Genomic DNA, 23,827 nt, shown 5'->3' on the forward strand with positions numbered 1-23,827 from the left:
GAAGGAGATATTTTGCAAATGTTGTGCTGTGGAAAGTAGAGTATCATGGGATAGACCTGCTAATTGGGGGTGGATATGATGATGGTAAGTGAGAACAGAAAGAGGAGGCATCCAAAGCTTGTCATCTTGGATGAGTTGTTTGCTCTGTCAAAGGGGATGATTTTTGGAGTAGAAATGATGGAACAAAATGACTCACAGGAAATTCCTTCCCAAGAGGAGCAGAGATGGGAGACGAGGACACTTTGGTTGCCTTGATGAATTCAAGTGATGTTATTCCTTTTAGGTACGGGATAGACTAGCTGACCCCTGAATTCTCCAACTCTCAATACTGTGATTCTCTGAATTGGGGAGGGAAAGGGAGAGGACATTTATGAAGTACCTACCATGTGCTCGGCGTTGTGTGTGCTCAGTGTTTTACAAATATTATCTCATTGAAACTGCAAAACAATTCTGGCAGGGAGGTGCTCTGATGATCTCTGTTTTACAGCTGAGGAAACACAGTCAGGCAGAGGTCAAATGACTTGCCCAGGACAACACAGCTGACTAATGTTTGAAGCCGATATGAACTCAGGTTTTCCTGATACCCATGTTTGGCATTCTAATTATGTATACCGCTTAGCTAAAAAGAAATATTGTAACAATCTCATCAAAGAATGCAAAGTACAAAACCCCCCAGAAAAATCAGCTAAATCAATCTCACACTAAATACACCTACCAAAAGAAGACCAGAGAAAGAGAATCAATGAAGAAGTGATCTTGAATGGAACTCTTTAGAGGAAGTGAGTGAGAAGTTGTATTTGATGTTGAAGAGACTTTGTTGAAAGGTCAATAGTTGCAGTACATTTTTCTTTGGTTGTGTTGATGTTGAATATGACGTTTCCAGAGGTTGCTTGTTGCCGTGGCTTAGAGAGTAGGTCTCAAGAGTCAAGAAATCTGTCTTTAGGTCACCTCTCTGACAGAGAATGATTGTAGACTGTGTGAATCTGGCAAACCATCTAATTTCCCTAGGCAACATTATGAGTCGATATTTTGTAGGCAAGATGCTGACCTGAATTCCTGAAGAAAGGTCTATACTCTCCCCTGTCCTCAGCTCCTTCAATCCATCAAAGGATAGTTTCAAAAATGGTTCAAGAAACACTTATTCTCAAAAAAACCCTGAAATTACTTTGGAAAGCATCTATGGTCCCTTCTCACTGCAGCTAAATTGGCATGCCTATGGTAAGCCTGATATTGGCCAGTCATTACCAAGGTGTCCTTTCTCAGGTGTGTGAAGAAAGGCACAGCTGTTACTCTGCTTTGCTATTATGAGCAAAGCCCCACTGGTCAGACCCTGGATTGCAAAAAAGTCTATCAACACATGAAGAAGAACAACAAGAACAGCAGAAGGCTGGGGCCCTTGAAGCTCAATTCAAAGAGCTTGTCCATCAATGGTGAGTACATGCAGTTGCCTGATCTTCATGCTTGGTCCCACTCCTATTAAGCTCTCCTTTGTCAAAGCAGTTTTCTGTGCTTATGAGGATCCAATCTTGCCTGGATGGCATGTGTCTTACTGAAAGTATTTTCCTATGATGTGTTAAGAGATGCCCTAGAGAACTAAGCCCTAGATAGGCAGATGGACTTTTGGCCTGGGAACTCTTTGTGGAATCCTCTCTCTTGAGTGATGATGCATACTGTTGCAAGTCCTTTGGCTTCAGATGCTGTCTTTGATGTTTCTCCATAATCTTTTCTCAAAATCTTCTAGTCCTTCCATATATGGTTGTTCTCTCTCTCTCCATAGGGAACGACTATAGCGTGTGCCTCTGCTCCTTCTTATGCTGCTGTGAGTATTTTTATCCTGGGAACAAAGAGAGAACACTATTTGTCCACCCTGTTCTAAAAGGAACCTGGGAAAGAAAGGATGGACCAAGGGCAGGAGAGAGAGAGGGAGGCACCATGTCTCCGTCCTTCTCATCATTCAGGCCTCACTGGTTGACTCACTGGTCAATCCAAATGGAGTCCATTTTCCCTGTGTCTTACAGTCCACACTCTTCCTTGTCCCATGAACATTTGATAAATAGTTTTCATTCATCAATTTTTGCTTCAGTTCCAGTGAGAATTAGAGCAAGTTTCCATCTGGCTGGAATTTCCGAAGGTAAGGTGTGCTTCCATCTCTGATCTCTTCTTGGGAAGGTTTGGCTTACATTTGGCCATGAGACTGAAAGGTAGAGTTTTGGACGTTAGGATCTTACGATAGGAGATCTTAGGATGACCAGGCAGGAAATTCCCAGGTCATGGATTCTAACTCCTGTCATCCTATTGAGTTGAAGACACTGAGGCCCAGAGTCATGACCCCCTCAGTCTCCACATTTGGTTCTGATCAGCTGATTCAGTTGTCAAGCCCAATGGAGTCCGTTGTCCCTGGGTCTTACAGTTCCTACCCCCTTGTTGTCACATGGGTTTTGGTACAAAGTTGTGACTCATGGTTTTTCCCTTCAGTTGCAGTAACAACCAGCCCATCTCCATGGGAATCACAAATTTCCATCGGTAAGGACTGCTTCCAGTTTAGATCCATTCTTTCCAAGGTTTTGTTCATATTTCCCTATAACACTGATGGACAGGAGATCTTAGGATATTTGGTTTCAAAGATTGGACATCTTAGGATCTCATGTCAGAACAGTTTTCAGTCATCTCTTTGAAATTCTGCTGTCATTTTGACTTGAGTCCACTGGTTCCATGGAAAGTTTTGCTAGGTTTTCGACATGAGAGTGAGAGGTAGGTTATCTTAGCATCTTGGGATTTTAGGATCTCATGGCAGAACACTTCCTGTCCTTTAATCCAACTTGAACCATCATATTGAGTTGAGGACACAGAGGCCCAGACTCATGTCCCCTCAGTCTCATAATTCAGTCCCCAGCACTTGACTCACTGGGCAGACAACATGTGTGCCTTGACCCTGGGGTTGACAGTGCATACCCCTTCTTGTCACACGGATACTTGACCCACAGTTTTCTTCCATGCTTTTTCCCTTCAGGTGAAGTAACAGCCAAGTGTGCAGTGTCAGCAGAAGAGTCAACAGGTATGATCTCCTTCCATCTTTGAAGCATTCCCTCCAAAGATTTCCTTATATCTTCCCGGAGAAAGAGAGATACTACATCTTAGCATCTTACAATTTTTGCATCTGGTGGCAGGACACTTCATGTCCTCTACTCCTACTAGAAACATCATTTTGAATTGAGGATCCTGAGGTCCAGAATTACATACCCTCAGTCTCATATTTCAGTCCTCAGTAGTTAACTCAGTGAGCATGCCAACAGAAGTCCATATTTCCACTGTCTGTTTGTTCATTCACCTCCTTGTCAAAAACACATCTGCTCCATAGTTTGCAATCATGATATTGCCTGTCAGGTCCAGGAACAACCAACCTGCTAGGTTCATCAGTTATGTGCACAAATGAGGTCTACTTCCACTTTTGAGCCATTCTCTGACAGGTTTTCTTTGCATTTGTCTAAGACAGAGAGATGGGAGAATACTCAGTATCTTAGGATTTTCAAATAAAAGATCTTAGCAGCTGAGGGTAGGAAATTTCTAGGTCATGTAGTCTAACTCCTGCTGTCACTTTGGGTAAAGGAGCCTGAGTTTCAGAATCATGTCCCCCTCAATGTCCTAATTCAGTTACCACTCGTTATCACGCTGGGCTAGGTAAAATGTGTCCATTGTCCCTGTGGCTTCCAGTCTATACGCTTCCTTTTCACACAAACATTTGACTCAACGTTTTCTTTCCATGATATTTCCCTTCAGGTGAGGTAACATCCACCTGTGCAGTTTCATCAGAACGATTGACAGGTATGATCTGCTTCCATCTGTTTTCCATTCTCTGCAAGGATTTCCTGAGATTTGTCCTGAGAAAGAGAGATAGGAGATCTTAGAATCTGCGGATTTTTGCATCTAGTGGTACGAGACTTGGAGTCATCTACTCCTATGGAACCATTATTTTGAAATGATGACACTGAAGCCCAGACTCATGTTTCCCTCAATCTCATAATCCACTCCCCACTCGTTGAGACATGGGGCTGGGAAAATGTGTGCATTTTCCCTGTGATTTGCAGTGTACATATACCCCTCCTTCTCACATGGACATTTGAGCCACAGCTTTCTTCCATACCTTTTCTCTTCAGGGGAAGTATCAGCCCACTTTGATGTGTCATCAGAAGAATCGACAGGTATTGTCTGCTTCCGTCTTTGATCCAGTCACTGCAGGGATTTGCTTACATTTGTCCTGAGAAAGAGACATAGTGGATATTAACATCTTTCGATTTTAGCATCTCTTGGCAGGATACTTTATGTAATCTACAACAACTGGAAACATCATTTTGAAATGAGGACACTGAGGCTCAGACTCATGTCCCCTTCAGTCTCATGATTCAGTCCCCACTCGTTGACACATGGGGTAGGCAAAATGTGTGCGTGTTCCCCATGGTTTCCAGTGTTTAACCCTCTTATCACATGGACATTTGACGCACCATTTTCTTCCATGCTATTTCCCTTCAGATGAAGTAAAAGACAACCTTGCCATGACATCAGAAGCGTTGACAGGTATAATCTGCTTCCATCTTTGATCCATTCACTGCAGGGATTTGCTGATATTTGCCCTGAGAAAGAGAGATAGTAGATCTTGGCATCATGTGATTTTAGCATCTGGTGTCAGGACACTTCATGTCATCTACTCCCACTAGAAACATCTGTTTGAAATGAGGTCACAGATGCCCAGACTTTACCCTGAATCCCATGCCTACTTCCCTGGTTAACTTAGCCTTTCTTCTTCATGGTCGAATTTATTTAAATTATTTCCTGCTCCTGAGCTCTGTTCATGTTCCTGTGTTATGCAAAATTTTAGCAATCAATTGAATTCAGCCATAAATGGAAGCAAAGCTGCAAAGGACAGGAATCCAGGAGGGTCAGGTGATTAGCAATGTTAGGCAGAATTCAAAGTCTATAAAGTTGAGAAAGGTGTATCCTATCTCAGAATGTGGTATTTAAGAAACCTAAGGTTAAAATACAAATACAAAATTAGAAAATGAATTTCCTAATGAGAGCATGACTGGGACATGATTAGAAAGAATTCCCATTGTGAAGTGTGTAAGAGTTTAGCAGTCTGAAATCTCAACCTAATCCAACAGTCTTATGGAACAATATACTTAGTCCCCGTGAAGGTCAATCCAGTCCTTGTAAAGGGGAAGAACAAAAATGATTAATCACAGGCCCTGGCCTGATCAGCCCCCATTGAGCATGCTCTGTTGTATTCTGAGGAAACAGGCTTGAGATAGAAAATATAGGGAAAACAAATGGCCCTTATGTGAACTGAAAGCTACTTCATAAAAGGATTGTTGGAAGGAACTGGATTTATTTACTACAAATAAAAGGGACTTTAATGAGTATCTTCAAATACTGCAAGGCCTTTAGGGGCATTGCACAGCACATGCTTCTCCTTGATGTCAGTGAGCAGAATGAGAAATTTGAATGATAGTTCTTGGGGACTATATTTAGATTCACATTAAAGGAATATTTTCCATGAATTATAGCCATTGAAAGTAGAATGCACTGCCTCAGCAAGCAGTGGGTGTCCCCTCATGGAAGGTGTTCATGCTAAGCTTGAATGACATGTTCCTGGAAATGGAATTGGAAGAGTTCTTCTGCAGGAAGCTTCGACCACAATGAATGAAAGAAGACTTTCATGTGGTAACTGTTGTGCTGAAGGGATCTTTACTATGCTGAGAGATCACTGGGTTACTCAGTAGGTGGCTTGGGCTTCTGCTATGGTAATGCAGGCCAGAACATAGCAACCGTGAAATGAATCAGGGCTCTCTTTGCTCCATCCAAGTCCCCAAAGGTTTACAGTCCCTTCTTACCTCTACCTTCATGACAGATCTTCATGGCACAGTAAGAAATTGCCCACAAGAATGCTACTCTCCTCCCTTAAGGAGATGAGAAGTGAACTCAAACTCTTAAATTCCCTTCCTGGCTAAGGTTCAGGGTGGGCAAGCAGCCAAGGCAGTGCCTCTATCCAATGTCCATTTTCTTCATTTTCCAGTCTGAAAACAGTTTAATTCCCAGTCTCTTCATTCACTGGAACTTAGGAATGTGATTCCTTTTGTCTGCTATGTTTTGCCACAAATGCAAACATGATGATAGCTCTTCATGTCATCCTGAAGTTCATCTAATTTCCTTTTCCTTCTTTTTTGATCTACTTCCCTTCATTCTATCTTATTTGCCTTTTCAGATGATCATGAGTAAAACCCCAGCCAAGTCTTCAACTGTAAGTGTTTTGTTATCCAAATCAACTTTGAATCCTGTGTTCCCTTTCACTTGAGTCAACTCTGGTGTCTTTAGAAAGAAGGTCTATACCTACCCTCACCCCACACCCCCTGGCCCCAAAGGACTGCCTTGATACATAGCAAACTTCCCATCACTAGAAATCACCTTGAAAACCCAAGATGATAAGAATGCTTCAGTACAATGTTTGATGTACTCTGAAGGCTTTTCAAATACTGACAATCTAGATAGGATATGTCCCAGAGGGAGAAATAAATGGACTCTAGCTCCTTATACACCTTCACGATCCAGAGACATTGTTTGATTGCCTGGAATTCCTGGTCCTCTGCCCGAGACTGTGCAGCAATTACTGAGCAAGGCATCCCTTTGGGATGGTTAGGGGAATTCACAGGGGAGCTCAGCTCTTGAAGAAAGATTCTGTAAAGGTGAGCTCACGATGGTGTCTCTTGTATAGTGTCAGCAGCAGGGTGCTGTAGCCATTGTTCTTATCCAGACTCCTCCTGTGAGAAGCCAGGCAGAGAAGTCAACCTGAAGTGTCTGTCCACATTCATACATTCAGCCATTTGTCCAACACTTAGGAAGCAATCCATCCATGTAGAACACTGAAGTAATGACCTCATTAATAAGGGATACCCCAACAGATTGCTTGGCCATAATGGTCTCTGTCAGTTTTCAACAGCTCCTCCTTCTCTTTCTCTTTCTTCTTCTTTTTCTAATCCTCCTCCTTCTTCATCTTTTAGTTTTTCTTTTTCTTCATCTTTTTGGTGTTTTTCTTTCATTTATGTTTTTATAACTTGATGTACAGCAACTGTCTCATCTCTTCCAACTTTCAAGGAGCTGTCAGGGCCTGGAACATTCACAGGTATAAATGTGGGAATATTGGTGTCCTGGGAAATGTCCCGTGGGTCCCACAGGCAAGCTGGGGAGAGAATATGATTTGGAAAAGGAAACTTGCTTGAAGCCTTATATGCTCACTTTCCAAAGAAGGGGGCACACCAGAATCTGAGACTGGGTTTAACGACTTGGGTGGTAGAGGGTAACCTTGCTATGTTACATATTTCTAAGCCCTCACCTCAAATCCACACACAAACAAACATACAAACACACACAAATGGCAGACGTGACTTTTTGTCAGTTGATTTAGCATGAATCAAAAAGCATTTCCATAGTTCTTTGAAATGAACCTGTTTCCCATGCAAAACCTAAAGAAATTGAAGGCCTGGGGCATTCTAGCCAGGAAGCACAGAGCTTGACATATTTTGTCAATAGCAGCCATTTCACCAAATTCTTTTTCTTCCTATGGCCACTGAGCACCATCCTACCCTGCTCTGAGTCCTCTCCAAGGGGTTCTGTGACTCATCCAGCTAATCACTTTGTCCCCACATCCACTAGGAAATTGTCCACACTTGGACTTTATCAGTGCTTTCTATTCTCCATGATTTCTCCTCAGGACCTGTGAGAACCTGTCACCCCCGAGGCACCTCATCAACTGCAGCAACATTCTCTAGCACCTCAGGTAAAAGGGTACCCCTATTATGCATTTCCACGAGTGTTTTATTGTGCTTAACTAGAAGATGAGAAGAACAATGGGAGAGTTCTCGGGAAGGAAGGTTTGGGAATTGCTAGAGAATCCTCTGTGTGGATGTCAGTGTGGCCATGATGTATGAGTTTTCCTTCCAGGAAGAAAGAGACCAATAGAAGAATAGAGTGTGACAAGGGTCTCTTTGGTTGATGTGCCCAGGGATCATGTATGGGTCTTTAGTTTTCCTCAAATGTGAATCACAGTGAATACAAAAGCCTTTTCTGTAGTCACTGTTGTGCTTAAGCATTCTTTCCTGCGCTTAATGATTAGTGGAATAGTCAGTATGTGACTTGGCCTTCTGCTATGTTTCTTGAGGTCAGGACATAGGAAAAACAATGGAAATGGGATTCTCATTGCTCCATCTCAATCCCCAGAGCTTTAAGGGCCCTTCTTGCCTCTACCTTCATGGAGAACTTCATGGAAGAGTAAGGAAGTGGCTAGAAGAATGCTACATTAGTCCCAGAAGGGGGATGAGAACTCACACGTTTACTTCATGACTAAGGTTCTAGATGGGCAAATAGCAAAGGCAGTGCCTCCACCCAGGGTCCATTTCCTCCACTTGGCAATCTGAAAATGGTTTCATTCCAGTTATGACATCCATAGGTCCTTTGGAGAGTGAATCCTCTTGTCTGGCATGCTTTGGCATGAATGCTATCATGTTGATAGCTCTTGATATCATCCTAGAGTCTATCCAGTTTCCTTTTCCTTCTTTTTTGATCAGCTTCCTTTCATTCTGTTATTTGGCTTTACAGGTTATAATGAATACCCTCAAATGCACATCATAGCAGGTAAGTGTTTTGATAGTGAAATGACATGTGAACTGATGTTCCTTTCACTTTAGTCAACTCTGGTGTTGTTAGAAAAGGCTTCTTTCCTTCACCCACCGCCCCCCCCGGAAAGGAAAGCTTTGAGGCTTAGCAAATTTTCCATCACTGGAAATCATCCTAAAGACACAACATGTTAAGAATGCTTTAGTGAAGGCCTTGATGCACTCTGAGGGCTTTTCTAGTACTGAGAATCTCTGAAGAAAATATCCCAGATGGAAAAAAAAATGGACTCTAGGTCCTTGTTCACCCTCATAATCCAGAGACATTGTTTGCAGGTCCTGTGTCATAGGGTGCATGGTGATAACTTAGCAAAACATCCCCTTAACAACTGACCTCAGTTCTTTAAGAGAGTTTTTCTAAAAGAGAACTCATGATGGTGTCCCAGCTGGATATGTTAGCCATTGTTCTTATCAAAGACTGTTCCTGTGAGAATCCAGTCTGCTAAGTCCACCCAAAGTGTCTGCCCACATTCATGCTTTCAGTCATTTGTTCAACACTTATTAGACAATTCCTACTTGTGGAACACTAAACCAATGACCTCATTAATATTGGGAGGACCTGACAGAGTGCTAGGCCAGAAGAGTCTCTGTCACTTCTCAATGTCTTCTCTTCTTCTTCTTCTCCTCCTCCTCTTCCTTCCTCTTTTTTGTCTTCTTCCTCATCTTCTCCCTCATCATCTTCTTCTTCTCCTATTCTTCCTTTACCTCTCCTTTGTCTTCTTCCTCTTCTTTGGCTTTTATTTCTTCTTTTTTTTTCCTCTTCTCTCTCCTGTCTTCTTTTCCTCTTTTCTTCTACTCCTCCTCCTTCATTTTCTTGAACTTGCTCCTCCTCTACTACTCCATTTTCTTCTTCATCATCTGTTTGTTCTTCCTTTCCTTCTCTATATTTTTACAGCTGTTGGTATACCCATTGTGTCATCTCTTCAAGTTTCAAGGAATCCACAGGGCCTAGAGCCTCTCCAGGTACCAAGTTGGGAACATCTGTACTCTGGGAAACATCCCCTGGGTCTCATTTGCATGCTGGGGAGAGAATATGATTCTGAAAAGGAAAATTGCTTCAATCCTTAAAAATTCTCTCATTCTAATACTTCCCTTCCAATAAGGGAGCAAAGCAGTTTCTGAGATTTGGTGAAACATCTTGGGTGAGCAACACTGACCTTAGTATGCTGAATGTTTCAAAGCCCTCCCTCCCACCCCACCCCCCCCCAGCCAAATCTCAAAGTAGAACATGAATTTCTGGTGGTTGATTTATCAAAGTGTCCGGATGACTTTTTTCTGGGAGATAGCTCAGAGGATTTCCCTAGGCTCGATTCCCTGTGTAAGCCCCTTCCATTGTTAACATGCTGTGAGGAAGAGATCCCAGATTTCTGGGTCCTCTCAATACCTTCCCAGTATTGGTGTGATGGTGATGGGCTTCTCATTTCCTCCATCAGAAGGCCAAAATGGTATGAGGAAGAAACCCTGTACCTCTGCATCTTTTGATGCCTTCCCAATAGTAGATGCATGGGCATTGCTTTCCTTATTCCCCTGTCAGAGCTTGGGTGGTGAATACTTTTCAAACTTAACCCCGGAGAGGTCATGAGTAGGTGTCAGGTCAACGTTAGCTCCGTGGCAAAGAGCAGTATGTATGTGGTGGAAAAACCACCTCATGAGATACCTAGTAGTCCTGAATTCCATGTCCCTTATGAATGAAGTCCCTGAGATTATACGTCAGTTGATGATCTTCAGCTGTTAGACACACACAGACACATATTCCATTTGTTCAGTCCTCCATTACACAAGCATTCATTTAGCATCATCTATTTGTGGCAAAGTGTGCCTTTGCCCAAAAGACCTATTTCAGTCTGTAACCATGGTCTTAGTGTCCATACATTCCTTTTTACAGCTCCTCCATTAATGAGCATACCACCACATGCAATCCCTGTGGGACCTATAAGATCTGGACACTGGACAGGTAAGAAAAGAGGGGAAGCATCAATCCCCTGGAGAGGACTGACATAGTCCCATGCTTCTGACAAGGAAGAATTTGCTGTCTAAAAGGGAGATCAGCTCTAGGTCTTTCCAAACCTCCATAATTCATCTGTAAAACTCAGGCAGGGCTTGGTTTATTACACTGGGTGCCTTATCATCAAGGCTGGAACAGATGTAACTTGCAAGCTGTTGACCTTATCCCTCACCAGAATAATCATGTGGAAACTTGCTGTCTTGTCTCTTACTCAAAACGTAAGGAAAATGAAAGCCCGTAGTACTCTGCATAAGGGCCTGGGCAGACAAATTTTGTCACTGAAGGCCAGGGATATAACTATCCCTGTCCCCTCTCATGGTCCCTGAACCTTCCAAAGCCCAGACATGATCATTTTTCTCCCTCTCTTCTTGAAGCTAGTGACCAGAGACTGCAACACTTTTCCAAATTTATTTTAGTTCTCACCATTCATTTCCACAAAATTGTGAGTTTGAAATTTTCTCCCCATCTCTCCCCTCCCCTCCCCGCAAAATGCTGAGCATTCTAATTAACCCTACCACCAATCTGCCCTCCCTTCTGACATCCCTCCCTTCCCTTATCCCCATCTTCTCTTTCGTCCTGTAGAGCAAGATAAATTTCTATACCACATTACCCATATTTCTTGTTTCCCAGTTGTATGGAGGAACAATACTCAAGAGTTGTTCCTAAAACTTTGAGATCCAACGTGTCCTCCTTCCCTCCCTCCCCACCCATCCCTATTGGAAAGGGAAGCAATTCAATATAGGCTATATATGTATAGTTTTGCAAATGATTTCCATAATAATCATGTTGTGTAAGACTAACTATATTTCCCTCCATCTTGTCCTGTACCACCCCCCCATTTCTTCTATTCTCTCTTTTGACTTTGTCCCTCCTCAAGAGTGTTGACTTCTCTTGCTCCCTCCTCTAATTTGCCTCCCTTCCATCATCCCGCACCCTGCTTTTCCCCTTCTCCCCCACTTTCCTTTATTGTTTTCATACCAAAATGAGTGTGCCTTTTATTCCTTCCATGAGTTAAATGTGATAAGGGTAAGTTTCATGTTTCCCTTCTCACCTTCCCCCTTTCTCGCTCCACTGAAAAGTCTTTTTCTTGCCCCTTTTATAAGAGATAATTTGCCCCATTCCATTTTTCCCTTTCTCCTTCCAACATATTCCTCTCTCACCCCTTAATTTCACTTTTTTTAGATATGTTCTCTTCCTATTCAACTCACCACGTGCCCTCTGTCTGTGTGTATATATCTGTGTGTGTTTGTGCATGTGTGTGTGTGTGTGTGTGTGTGTGTGTGTGTTTGTGCAGAATCCCACCAACTACCCAGATACTGAAAAAGTTTTAAGAGTTCAAATGTTGTCTTTCCATATAGGAATGTAAACAGTTCAACTTTAGTAATTCCCTTATGATATCTGTTTCCTGTTTACCTTTTCATGCTTCTCTTGATTCTTATGTTTGAAAGTGAAATTTTCATTTCATCTCTGGTCTTTTCATCAAGAATACTTGAAATTCCTCTATTTTATTGAATTAATTAATTTCATTATGATTTACATCCCTGAGATTATACTTCAGCTGAGGATCTTCAGCTGTAAGACACTTACACACACACACACACACACACACACACACACACACACACACACACACACACACATACACACACATTCCATTTGTTCTTTCCTCCATAATACAAGCATTTATTTAGCATCATCTATTTGTGACAAACTGTGCCTTTGCCCAAAAGCCCTGTTTCACTCTGTAAGCATGGTCTTAGTCCATATGTAATGACACTTCTTTTTTCAGCTTCTCCACTTCCAAGGGTACTACCACCTGCAATCCCTGTGGGTCCCACAAGATCTAGACACTGGACAGGTAAGAAAGGGGAAGCATCAATCCCCTGGTGAGGACTAACAGTCCCATACTTCTGCCAAGAAATAATATGCTGTATAAAAGGGAGACCGACCCTATGTCTTTCCAAACCTCCATCATTCATCTGCAAAACCCAGGCAGGGCTTGGTGGGTTATACTGGGGTGCCGAATCACAAAGACTAGAAAAGATGTAACTTTCAAGCTGTTGATCTTGTACCTCGCCAGAACGAACATGTGGAAACTTGCTGTCTTCTCTCTTACTCAAACCGCAAGGAAAATGAAACCGTGTGGTACTGTAGCATAAGGCCCTGGGCAGACAAACTTTGACAGTAAAGGCCAGGGATAAAAGGATCCCTGTCCCCTCTCATGGTCCTTGAATCTTCCAAAGCTCAGACATGTTCATTTTTCTCCCTCTCTTCTTGCAGCTAGTGACCAGAGACTGCAAGATTTTACGGTCAACTTCACCATCACTAATTGACCCTACACCCTTGGACACCCAGGCTCTACCAAAATGAACAAAGAAAAAGGGGCCCTTTAGCATCTGGTGAGATTTTTGCACTTCCCACTCTCTACCTACATTCTGTAGCCATTCTTTTTTTCTCTGAGCATTCTCTAATCACTTTCCTTTGTCAGCTGAGCCCTTTGTTCACAAATAGCAGGCTATATCAGAAACTTTTGAGAAAAAACAGGAAGCAAGAGAAGGGGTGATAGGACCACTGTTTGGAGTGGATGTGACAAGTATGATAGATGAGAGAGAGAGACAGCATAGAACCTCCCCTGCTTTTGGAAGCAGATCTCTGGAATCTCCAGAAATCTTTGCTTTGCCCAGTGTTTTTTCACATTTCTGTTAGCTACTTAAAGTTAAAGAGAGCCTTCTTCACTAAATATGCAAAAGGCATAGAGCTGGAAGGAGGAGGTACCAACCCAGTGGATGACAAAGATAGCATAGGCTGCATGAAGATGAAATTTAATGGAAACAAATGCAAAATCATGCATTCAAGGTTTTTTGTTTTTTTTTTAATCTATGTGAGGAAAGTAAGAGAGGTCTTTCTGTAAAGTGCGTGGAATTTCATTTGGATTGCAAATTTCACATGCAGGAACAATGGGAATGTCTAAAGAAAAGACATATGTTTTAGGCTGAAAGAAGAGAAACTTCCTTCCCAAGATTCAAGAAGTGATAAATGAATGGTGAGCTTTGCACTGCTTAGACCACTTCAGGAGTATTATGTTCTGGGCTAGCTACCACACATTAGGAAGCTGGGAAAGAGGAATATCTAGAAGAAGGTGACTGGGAGGTGATGAACATGGAGTTCACATCATATCATGATTACTTGAGGAACTAGTGATTTTTACCCTGGATAACAGAAGCCTGGTCAGGGAGAGGACAGGGAAAACTCAGTGAAAAGAGGATTCAATTTGTTCTGCCTACACCTCTCAGGTGGGATAAGGAGCAATTAGTGGATCTAAGGAACAAGTTTGTGGCTATTAGAAACAAAGTGGTTGCCTTGTGTGATTGGGGCTTCCCTCCCCCTCACCAGAGAACTTCAAGCAAAGGATGTTGACAATGTTAGAAAGAGAATTATTCTTCATATTCAATTTTGTCTCGATGACCTCTGAGTTCCTTTCCAGCCATGATATACTGTAATCTTTGCCTGATATGGGCATTAGTCAGAAGTTTCATGTGCACAGATATTCTCCCCACTAATGAAGAACTAGGTACAAGCTGTGTCCTACCCCAGTCCCCTCCACTGCCATAGACCAGGAATGCAGAGGTTCTTTCATGTATCACTTGTTGGACTTTAGACAATCACTGAAATTTCCAGGCCTCAGTTTCCTCATCTGTACAGTTAGAGGGTTGGATCTGATGGCCTTTGAGGTGATGAATAGTCCCTTCTGCAGCCTCTAGGACTGGAAACATCTTCCCAGCTCCTTTCACTCCCTGCATCATCTGGCAGCAACAGCAGCCTTAAGGGCAAAGAACCTAGTGACCTCCTGGCACAAGGAAGTCTTAGGGACCAGACTTCCCAGGACATACAGGAAATCTTGGCTGTGCCTTGTTTATGAAATGTTTCACTCAGATTGTCCTCGGATCCCCACTCACTATCCAGCCCCTTCCCAACTTGAAAGGCCTGCAGTCTCTCTCCAAAACTTCTTGTTTTCTTCCTCCTAAACTTCTCCCTCCCTTCACGCCGCATGACTCCAAAATGCCCTGCCTATTCCCCTACTCTAGGCCACCCCAGGGTGTTCAACCTCATTCACACTTTGTTTACCATTTCATCTCCCTCTCCCTCTCCATCCCTTCCACTCTCCATGTCATTGCTTTGCAACCCCTCTTGTCAGGGCTCGATTTTGCTTTTCTAATCCATCCCAGAAAGTATTGTGAACTCATGAATTTGTAAGGATTTTTGGTTTAATGTGACACAACCTTCTCAAAAATACCTGAAACACCCACAGATAACACTTATCTTTTGCCCCTCATCCTCTCAATTTAATGCCTTCAGATTTTGATTAGAGGATCAAGGTTTGATTCACGGTTCCACTGCAGGAGGAGAGAGACAGAGAGAGACAGGCAGACAGACACACACACACACACACACACACACACACACACACACGCACACACACACAAAGGGAGACAAAAACAGACAGACAGGGAGGAGGAGAGAGGGGCTAGAGAGATGGGGGGTAGGAAGAGACATGGAGAGACACATAGAGAATTGTAGAGCTGGAAGAGACCCAGAAAGCTCACAGTCCATCTAGTCTGGCCTCCTCCTTTTACCAAGAAGAAAAACGAGATTGATCAAGGTAGTATTGAGTGTTAGAGGCAGATTTGAACCCAAGTCATCTCAGACCCAGAGACAGTGGTTGGTCTCTCTTCTATGCCATCATGACACTAGATAAGCACTTGGGTCCCTTCCAAGTCTAAATGTTTGCTCCTAAATTCCTAGAAGATTCTAACCATCCAAAGTTCAGAGTAAACATTCAGGGGCAAGAAGACTTTGCTTGTGTCAATTTTTATATTATATTCCTAGAGAACTGCATTCTGGGTCATTCTTGGTGCCTGTCCTGACTGTGATCACTTCCTCTTAGGTGATTTCCAACTGCTCTGTCCTTGAGCCAGTCCTGGAGAAAAGAAAGTGCAGCCAGGACAGCTGATACCACCAACATCTGGGTGTTTAAAGCTAGGGGGCTCCGTAGCAGCCTCCCAGAATCCTCTTGGACTAAACAAACACTTCCAGTGAGTAAGTCCCTGACATCCTGGGTTCTAAGGACCCTCCTAGCTCTGACATCCTGGATTTTAAGGGCTCACCCCCACAAACCTCTGACAATATCCTTTCTAAAGACTCGCCCAGCTTTAGCTTTCTAGGTTCTAAGAAACTCCGTAACTTAAACATATTATGCCTTATATTCAAAGGAACTTCATAGCCAAACACTGTTTCAATCCCATAAGCCTTAATATCACCTCTACTTTCTGGGGTACAAGAAGAACCTCCCCTTATGAAGAAGAAAAGAGTGTCCCAGACCAGGGAGATGGAGGCACTGGGCCCTCTGTCCCAAGTGGACTTCATCAGAAAGGTTGGGTCCAGTTTTGGACACCACATTTCAGGAGGGCCAGAGGAGATTGTGTCAGAAGGGGAAGGGAACTCTGAACCTTGTTCTAGGATGATCAGTAGGAACACTTCACTGGTGATTTTCCTCAATGAGTGACAGGCACAATCGCAGACAGAGGCAGGAAGACAGGTTCCAGGGATGTTGTTGAGGGGTATAGGTCGAGGCGGCCACTGAGTTCTCTCACAGTGCTTAGGTTCAATGTGTCTGCAGCCTCAGGGGACTGGAGAAAAATCTTCCAGTGCTGGAATGCCATCAAAGGGCAAAGCAAACAGATCTGAGCTATGGACTTCAAGTGGGGAAAAGAAGGGTGAATGGGGGGAGGGGAGTTGTACAGGAGATAGATTTCCACTTAATGTGAGGACATCCTTAAAATCAGAAACCCTGTGGTTGAGCAGGAGAGAGAAAAATCAACCTGCCAAGGACACTATGTAAGGGTTCTCTCCCTGCCAGAGAGATTACATTAGGTGAACATATCTCCACAGTGTCGAGCCCAGTACCTTGCCCATAGATAGAGTTCAGTAAATGCTACTTGATTGATCAATTAATCACTGAGGTTCTGTGGAGCCCTCCCCCTTACCTCAGTAGGCTATAGGAAATATATCCACCTCAACTCATCCCAGGATCGTTAACTTGGAAGACCAAGGCCACATTGGGAAGGGCAATTGGGTCCCCTGAACCAATGTCCTTCACTCTTGGTCCATAGCATGGGCTCAGTATTGGTCCACAGCAACTGCAGTTTCTCCTCCAACTTGGATCCCCAAAGCACTGGACAAGTGTTTCTGGAGAGAACTCGGAATGCTGCAGCCCACTGGCTCAGGGATTTCTACAGGCTGCATTACCTGCACATGACAAGTAAGGAGGATCCAAAGGTCTCAGTGGTTGGGAAGGGTTTGTGGAGGTAGCAGATGCTGGAGAGCGACTGAGACATGGGAAGCAGGGCTTGAGGTGAGCAGAAGCAGAAGGGAGGCACTTGACAAACTTGTACCCCAGAAAGTAGAGGTGATATTAAGGCTTATGGGATTGAAACAGTGTTTGGCTATGAAGTTCCTTTGAATATAAGGCATAATATGTTTAAGTCACGGAGTTTCTTAGAACCTAGAAAGCTAAAGCTGGGCGAGTCTTTAGAAAGGATATTGTCAGAGGTTTGTGGGGGTGAGCCCTTAAAATCCAGGATGTCAGAGCTAGGAGGGTCCTTAGAACCCAGGATGTCAGGGACTTACTCACTGGAAGTGTTTGTTTAGTCCAAGAGGATTCTGGGAGGCTGCTACGGAGCCCCCTAGCTTTAAACACCCAGATGTTGGTTTTTCCCTCTCTAGGTCTGCATCTTTTTGAAAAGTTGCTGCAGTTGGCTGCTCACAATGTTCAGATCAAATTAGTAAGTGATTCACCAGGCCATTTAGAGGTTTTGGAAGACATGAAAGTAAAGAATGCTGAGGCAATATACATTGGCAGAAACGCTTACAACAAAGGTCAGCTGCAATCATCCTTCTGGATCATTGATGAACAGCACATGTACACTGGTAGTGCCAGCTTGGACTTCAGGTCACTAGGGCAGATGAAAGAACCTGGTGTCATCTTTTACAACTACAGCTACCTGGTCTTAGATTTTCAAACGACATTTGTCCTGTATAGCTCATTAAAATACAAGAGCAGAGCGCCACCAACTTGGTCAAAGAAGTTGTATGGAGTGTATGACAAGCAAAAAAGCATTGCAACTTCAGCTGAGTGAAACAAAGTCTCAGGCATTTGTGTCAAATTCTCCTAAATAGTCTTTTGCTCTAAAAATAGGAACTTAGACATAGATGCCATCTATAGTGTCACTGACGATGCAAAGGACTTGGGTTCATTGCTGTAAGGGATTATTTCCCTGGACTAGCACAAGCACCAGAAGAACTTACTGGCCAGATTTAGATGGGGAAAACAAAAGAAGCATTCGTTTTAGGAAGAGTTAAAGTTCGACTCCTAAGTTTCTGGAAAGAAAGAGACCCCCTAATTGAACTTTGTTTCATCTCTTAAAAGTATTTGCACTGCAATTGCTAACTACAGTTTGAAAGCTAACTTCTTGAATTTAGAAAGAGAGAGTGCCTGCTCCTCAAAAGAACAATTCGTTTCCCAAGTGCAACAGAAATAAATGTAAGGTAACTGATGGAGCAGCTACCACTGGGAATTTTGATTGGATAGGACATGATGTTACCCAGAATGCTGGCACAGGCCTTGTTTTCAACCAGGCAGAGGTGGAAAACAGCACCAGCATCATCAGGCAACAGAAAGGGGTATTTGAAAGGGACTGGTATTCACTCTATGCCAAAAACTTTGAACCAACTAACAGTGACAAACTGAACAAATTGGTAACAAACAAGACTGCTACAGCCTACAAGTGAGAATGAGCCCCTGAGTGCACAACATGAATGAAGAACCTAAGTGGATAGAAAGATAAACATTGCCTACCTACTAATAAGAAACTAGGGGAAGTGGGGAAGCAAAAAAAAAAGTCTTTTTTTAAGGCATGATTTTCCTTAAAAAAAAAAAAAGTATTTTTTTTAAGGAAAATCATGCATCAAAAATTTTCTCTGAACTGCATCCAGTAATCTCTCTTAAACTATATATACGTATATACAGCTCTATGTACAATGATTAAAGACTTTTATATTTTTTACTTCTAACAATGAATGTGGTTTCTGTTTAAGGGGTAGTTTTCAAGTTTTACATTTGACTTTAAAGACTTCAGTTCTCTTTGTGTTTCCTTGCCTGGTTTTCACCACAAGATATGAGGAAGAATGAAGGTGAGTTTTGTGATGCCACTTCATGATCTGGTGACTTGCAGAGGAGAGTGGGTATTTCACCTTAGAAGTGATCCCAGTAAGGGCACATCAATCACCCTCCATTCCTGCATCACCACACCATCGTCCAAGCCTTAGTAGTTTACATTTATATGTACATCCTCCAAAACTATATGTAACAAATGCCATTGAGTCTTCTCACTCAATTGCTACCAATAGTATAGGTTTTATAATCTCTTCACCACTTATAAAATATTCTAATTCTAAGGATTCCGTCTAAATTCTATTATGTTCTTTTTCTACAATATTATTTCTTACTACAGTATCTTTTCCAAATGCCTTATTCCTCTGAATGACTATACAAAGGAAATGGAAGTCTTCAATTTTCCCTTTCCAACTGTGCTTTTCTACTAAGTATTAGGTATCTTTGAACTGCAACCTTCAATATACTGAGCATTTTTGCCAGCTCTAAATATCAAGTGGATTCCCTATTTGGCAAGAAAGAATAATCACTACTCATTCCCAACAAGGTTAGGTGAAGTCAGAATTGGTTTGGGTTTGTTGGGCTTTGGATTGGGGAGGAATGATATCATTATTTTACATTTTTATGGAATCTGGTATTGTGGAGGAAAGGCCTGTGTGGAAGAATTATTTTAGTTTGCTTAGAGTCATTATGATGCTCTTGAGAGTAAGTCAACAAAAGTTTGTAGCAGTGTTCCTCTATGACACCAAACGATTTTCAAAGAAATGTAATTCTAAATCCATGCTTTTCATATTTTACTAATCATATTTTCCTAAGCAAAAGGATGCTGATTGGGCTTGTTCTATGCTCTTGTGTGTCTTTATTTCAGAAATATAGTATAGAGAGCCATAAATATATTAGTTCAGTCTGTTGTCACATGAGAGGCATGGTCTAATTTGAGCACATTGTTGGCTGCCAGGATGAAAAGAGTGTCAGGGCTCCTCCTGGCTCCCTCTATAGCTGGAGACAAGACACATTCTGCCTTTGCCTCCAATTTCTATTGGTAATATAGGGACAGTAATGCCCACCTCCCTCAAAGGGACGTTGTGAGGGTTAGGAAATATTTGCAAAGTCTTTTGAAATCAAAAGAGCTGATATAAAGGTATTTATATTACATATAAAATCTCCTTTCTTGGGCTGCACTTGGTGATATCCTTATGTAATATATATATGTATAGTTCTTCCTGCAGTACTGTTGGAGGAAAAAATAATCTCTTCAAAGCTGCAGATTTGGATGAAAAATCTCATGGAGATGCAAGAACCATGATGAAAACTTGAGTTATCGTGGATGCTGGGAAAACATTTCATGGAACATTTTGGCATGTCATTTTGGCTTAATATGTAGTAACATCAACATGGCAAACTGTGCTGGTCATTTTCTTTGAGAACAACAGACCAATGTATTTTCAGAACATGACAAAGCTTTTTCACTGGCCATAATGCTTCTTTTTCACCCACTTCATTTTTACCATGCCAGAAGAAACAGAGATACATGTCAGTTTTATCCTCTGGATCCTAGTATTTAAGAATGACTGATGATTTGTCTCACTATTGTAAAAGTTTTGGGTTGTTTTAAAATAATGCTAGGTTGGATGTGCCAACCAGCTAGAAAATGATGCATGTGCTAAACTTGTATTTTTTAAAACAAGTATTTTATTTTTAGAAGGTCAAAAAAAAAGAACCTAGGATGTCAGAGCTTAGAGAGTAGCCTTAGCATTTGTGTCGCAGGTTTGATCTGGGAAGGGCATTGGGAACTCAACCTTGTCATAGTGCAATTGAGCAAACTGAGATCCAGTGAGCAGACTTGACCTAGCCCAAAGCTGCAGAAAGTGTCAGAGCTGGGAAAAAACAATTAGACTTCCAGACCATCCCCACACTCCCCCAGCCCCAAACAAGGAGCTGGAGGTGTTCTCTGTTCAGGGCAGAACCTCATCACTTTTTCAAGTGCCTTCTGAGAGTCCCAATGATGGCTTCCCTGAGGCCAAAATGGAGGTCTCAAAGGGCTGTCGACCTCACATGTCTTATCACCTTCAGACTTCCCCTTCTATCTATTCCCTCTGTGGATATTCAAACCTCTTTCATTTAGAAAACATTTATTTAGCATCTCCAATGAGGTAACATATCTAAAGCAATTAGCACATAATGGATGTTTAATAAATGCTTGTTCCTTTCCTTTTTAAAAAATTTAATGTATATTTGAAATACATTAATATTTGGAATATAAAAAGTTCCAAACTGTCTCCCTCCTCCCCACTGCCCTCTAGAGAAAGCCAGAGATAGAGAGATATTAATATACAAAAACATACTATGCATTCTTCTTTCCTCTCCTCTCCTTTCCCTTCCCTCCCATTCCCTCTTCTCCCCTTTCCCCTCTGCTCCCCTCTCTCCTCTTCTGTCTTTCCTCTCCCCTCCCCTCCCCACTCCTCTCTTCTCTTCTCTCTCTTTCTTCTTTCCTCTCTCCATCCCTTCCCTCTCTTCCTCTCCCTCTCCTCTCCCAGGGATGATGCCTGGGATTTCATAGATACAGAGAACTCCAAGTAGGGAACTCCCTTTCCCAGTGTACCTCAATGTTTCCTTGTACTTTAAAGTCTTAGAGAGTGACATTGAGGGGTAAAGGGACTTGTCCAGGGTCAAACGGAATGTACCAGAAGCAGCTCGACTTGAACCTAGTTTTTCCTGTCTCTGAAGTCAGCTCTCTATCCACCTCACAAAGTTGCCTCTCAAGGGAATAACAGAAGAGATAAGAGGAAACACTGGATCTGTAATTTTGTGCATGAAGAGAGCAATTGGTGAAAAAGTTTCTTCTGCCGATGTAGATTTTTAAACCCTCTTGGTCTTAGGAGAGTTGGAGAGTTGGCTCGGATAATACAGACTATTGTATTATAAATGCATTAGATCTGAGCACAATGGAGAGCATTTTCCATCTGGGGGCTACTGTTGTTGGGAACTTGTGTAATTCACACAAATGCAGAAAACAAGTGTCCTAGGATAGGTCATCACAAGAAAAGGCTTAGATGAGTAGCAGAAAGGTCTCTGCATGTAATGAAAAAAACCTCACCGCCCTTCAGCCTTTCCACAGGTCAAATGAGAGAACCAAACTCTTTAAGAACCCTCCAGCTCTAGTCATCTATCTTTGTAACTCAGCAGACTTTTCCTGGGAGAATTCAGATGCTTTCTGACCTCCTGAAATGGCATTAGGGCCATTTTTCTTAGAAAGTCAGCATATGAGCCAGAGAAACAGTCAGCCATCTATCCCTAGAGGAAGAGGACTCTGGCTTATATGACCTCTCAGGATTCAGCCAAGCATCAGGGAAGAAAAATGGCATCAAGGATGCAGTGAGCTCCTAGTCCCTTCTATTGGGCTTCTTGGAAGAGCCACAGCCAGCACCCAAGCTAGGATCTCCAAGCATGCCCTTCCCTGACCTTTCCCCCAGAGCATGGTTCACATCAGAGTTTTAGCAGAGTCCTGGACAATCTCAATCCACTAAGTTCCCTGGAGAATAAATGGGAAGAAATTTCAATCAGAAGACTCTCTAAGAGGATGGGGTCAGGAGAGCAGCACATAGGACCTGTGGGGGGTGGAGAAGAGGACTTTTTCCCAAAAGTTTTTTCTATTTATTTTTAAAGGACCTATGATTTCACTGATATAGAAATCCCTCAGTGAGGTAATTCCCTCTACCAAAGCAGATCAATTCTTCATCTACAACTTATAGGAAGTTGCCTATTAGGTAAAGCAGCTAGTGTGGCTAGTGTGCTAAATGTGGAGGCAGGAAGACCTGACTTCAAATCCTACCTAAGACACTTGCTTGTGATCCCCACCATGTCACTTAACCTCCTCTCCTCAGTTTCCTCCTCTGTCAACATCGAGAGTTGGACTTGATATGCTGGAGGGCCCCTTACAGCTCTAAATATAGGATACTATGATTTCCTAGCATCACATACCCACCATGTCTCAGAAGGAACCCAAACCCAGGTCTTCCTTGAAGCCAGGTATGCCACACCCTAAGGGGACAGGAGAAAGACAGCTGAGAAGAGACTCAAGGAAGCAAAGAACTAGAAAGAGTAAGATGAAGAGATAGAAGTGACTTTAGACTCCATCTAGCGAGCCCCTTCATATTATAGAACTAGATACTGAGTCTGAAAGGGCTTCAGCAATTCACCAAGATCACCCTGTTAGTGAGAAGGAAACAAGTGGGTGACCCTGAAACAGGAAAGGAAGGCCCCTTCTAGAAAACTTGTAAAGATGGTGTGGGTGGGCACGGAGCCTACTGTGGCTAGGATGGTCCCTGGTGCCCAGGAAGGTGAGCTCAGCCCATCGTTTGCATTGATCTAGGCCCACCTGGGTGGGTATCTGCCAGAGAGAGATGCTAGCCCAATAGCATGAGTTTTCTCTTTTTTTCTGGACACAATGTGGCCTGAGGATGGGATCCTAGGAAATGTTCCTTTTTCTTACAGCTAAACCAGCTCTTCAGAAATGGCAGCATGAAGAGCTATTTCTCTATCAAGTGCAGACATTTAGGTGAAGTTTCTCCCCAGGGCCAGCTCTGTCTAGGCCTCCACTTCTCCCTAACTTCTCACCCCCAAGATTCCAGGAAGCAGCTCTTGGTGGAGACCAGTTCCCAGAACAGACCATGTTCAGAACAGAATATCCCATCCAGCCCTTTCTCTGCTATGCCTCAGGAACCTGGAGTTTTTGTCTACTCTTTCCTTCCTTCCTTCCTTCCCTTTTTCCCTTCTAGAAGCTGTCTCAAATCAGCACCCAGGGAAAGGGATCTCCTGGGCTGGGGTGCAGAACCTTCAGTCTCAAGGCTATATGTGGCCCTCTAGGTCCTCAAG

At 42.8% G+C, this 23,827-nt stretch overlaps 1 long non-coding RNA gene and 1 pseudogene across 3 annotated transcripts in view; one reads left to right on the plus strand and one right to left on the minus strand.

Moving 5' to 3' along the window:
- The window catches only part of LOC140499509 (uncharacterized), a 130,026-nt gene that overhangs the window by 88,064 nt on the left and 18,135 nt on the right, over window positions 1-23,827 (minus strand). The window lies entirely within an intron of this gene.
- LOC140499506 (inactive phospholipase D5-like) lies at window positions 15,873-18,852 on the plus strand (annotated as a pseudogene).

This window comes from Notamacropus eugenii, chromosome 4 (genome assembly GCF_028372415.1).
Source record: "Notamacropus eugenii isolate mMacEug1 chromosome 4, mMacEug1.pri_v2, whole genome shotgun sequence".
In the NCBI taxonomy this organism is placed as follows: Eukaryota; Metazoa; Chordata; class Mammalia; order Diprotodontia; family Macropodidae; genus Notamacropus; species Notamacropus eugenii.